We start from the raw sequence: 2,675 nt of genomic DNA on the forward strand, positions 1-2,675 counted from the left end.
TCAACTGTGTTTTTTAAATGTGTAATTTGTCACATAAAACGTCCTCCTCAACTCAATAAAGCCCCCGCATTACCGAAGGCAACACAGTGGTGTTTAAGGCCCTGACTCACAGCGAGTAATACTTGACTCTAACTCAGCCGGTTTAAACCTGTAATCAGGACCGTGAGATTTTCTTCTGGCTCAAACTCTCCGCTCGCTCATCCTGTTCCAATCAGGACGAGCTGCAGTCCCGTAAACCTGTTAATTTTAGAGCAATGCTGTTTCCTGCTTCACTTGAACTCATCATTAGCAGGAATTTGAAAGAAAACTTTTACTTTTTTGTGCAAACTGTCAGCTGTCATTGGTGGTGGCTCCTCTACAGCCAGTGCCAGGAGGGAAACCGTGGCTGCCACCATGTAAGCACAGGAAGGAGCTTCATTTAAAACTGTCATCCCCTCTTCAATCCGGTCAACCTGACACAAAAAGATAAAAAGGAGGAGAAGAGTGCTTCCTCCATCAACTGTGAGGGAAGTGGCGAGCTCTGAGTGCACGTCATGATTAGTTGTGAATGGGACGCGGCGGTCTGATTGGTGCAGAGAGCCGGGGGTCAGGCGTTCTGCCAGCAGCTCATACAAGGCTGCTGATTGCTATTCATCCGCTGATTACAGTAATTTAGATCTGGAGCAGGCCAAAGGGGCCTACGTCTGGCAGGCTGGCTGCTGTGTCTGATTTTTTTTTTTCTTCTTGTTGTCAGAAATGAGTGAACGGGGCTTGAAAAGGAACCAAACACACAGAAAAGAAGGGTCTGAAGGGGAATCGGTGATTATGTGTGAAATATTTATCATTTTCTTTTAGATTTTGTTTTAAAAATTACAATTGTATAGAGATATTTTACACACCTACATTGGCATTACAAGCCTATACAATAATAACAACAAACAAACTCCATCTGCTTTTGTGGAAGCTTAATTATTTATCTCCAAAAATATCAAATGCATCTCTAAAATCAAAATTTCTGCAAGCCAAAACTGAAAGAATGAATGATCGAACAGTATATGATACATCAGTCTTGCTCTTTTTGTCTTCCATGCGCCCTTTTGGACACGCTGAGACCTTGAATAATCGAAGTTGATGAGGCACTTAATCGTAAATGGTTTTTCTAGGCGAGCTGGTGATGATTAATCAAGGAACAGAGCAGCTCTGGCCTCTCCGCGTGCCCACATTACCAGGTTAATCTCTCTATTGATTATTGCAGCAGATTAAACTAATGCTTCACCACCAGATTTTCTCTGTTTTCACACATGTGTGTATGTTTTCTGTTTTCTCCTGGTGAATAAGCACGCAGGGAATGGATGAGGGGTGGCAGTTGTAACGTAGTGCTGATGAATGATGCGTTTGTTGATGCAATCTTTCCAACAGCCATTAGCTCATATTGAAAAAATAAATCATGCTTTACACAACATGAGATTCACATTTATTGACAAAAAAAGGAAACATTTTTCAAAAGTTTTTCTTTCTACAGAAAAGAAGTATTTTCACAGATTTATTAAAAACTGTGTCCTTCATGTAGTTGTGCGAGAGTCCCTGGGTAATCACACAGATAACACTGTTTCAGAGAGGAAACGTCCTCTCTCTCTTTCTCTCTCTCTCTATCACACACACACATACAAATACATTCACATACAAACACAGTTCATAGAAAGCTGCTGCAGTGTGAACCTGTGCCCGTTTACGCTGAGGTTGTTCAGCGTGTGTGTTTAGACAATGCGTGTCCACGTGCTCTGCTCCTCAGGGTGCTCGCCCTCCGGGATGCTGCTTCAGAGGTGACCTAGTTCTCCTGATTGTCAGCAGAAGGCAGTTTCATCAGCTCGCTTTGTGCCGAGGCACTGAACTGTGCCTGGGACCCTGGGACGGGCCAATTGGACTTGTGTAATGAAGCTGATCACACACGTGCATGCACACACACTCACTCACACACACACACACACACACTGCTGTCATCAGGTCCAGGGCAGCAGAATTTATAACGCCCATTTATTACGTTCTGCTTTATCAAAGAAATGCGATTCCTCCGTGTGCATTTCTGATGCTGGCGCTGCGCTGCCATTATGGTCCATTACAGGGAAGTGACAGAGATGGAGCGGAGGGTGTTGATAGATGTCGGGTGCCGGGCCGGCTGTCATTACCCCGTCTATCGAGTGGAGTGTGTGAAACGCTTCCCACAAAATGGCCGCGGCGCACCAACATGGCTCCGTCTGCGAGGAGCAAACGATTCACATCTGGCAATCGGTACAAAATGGTAAATACATTCATCTGCTGCTCGACTGCGTTTGGAAAAAGCTTTGAGTAGCCTCACAACAAACAGTCCTACTGCAGAGAGTTATCCTTAAAGTGTGTATGAATGAGCCATATTTACACAACTTCTCCTACTAACAGATGTAAAGAGATCCATTAAAAAAATGCCAGCGTACGAACAATTCTGAACACAAACACTGCAAGCTCCCACACCGAGTGTGGGCAGCTTAACATATCATACTGTTACACTGAGTCTCGCTATCCTACACAATACTCACTGAATAAGAAGCAACAACGGTATTACATTCATATAAATAATAACAACAATAATAATAATAATAATAATAATCCCAGTACACCCCATGAGTCACTTCGTTCGTTTTCGCCTTCATTCGTGTGTT

Source organism: Oreochromis aureus, linkage group 5, assembly GCF_013358895.1.
Source record: "Oreochromis aureus strain Israel breed Guangdong linkage group 5, ZZ_aureus, whole genome shotgun sequence".
Classification (NCBI taxonomy): Eukaryota; Metazoa; Chordata; class Actinopteri; order Cichliformes; family Cichlidae; genus Oreochromis; species Oreochromis aureus.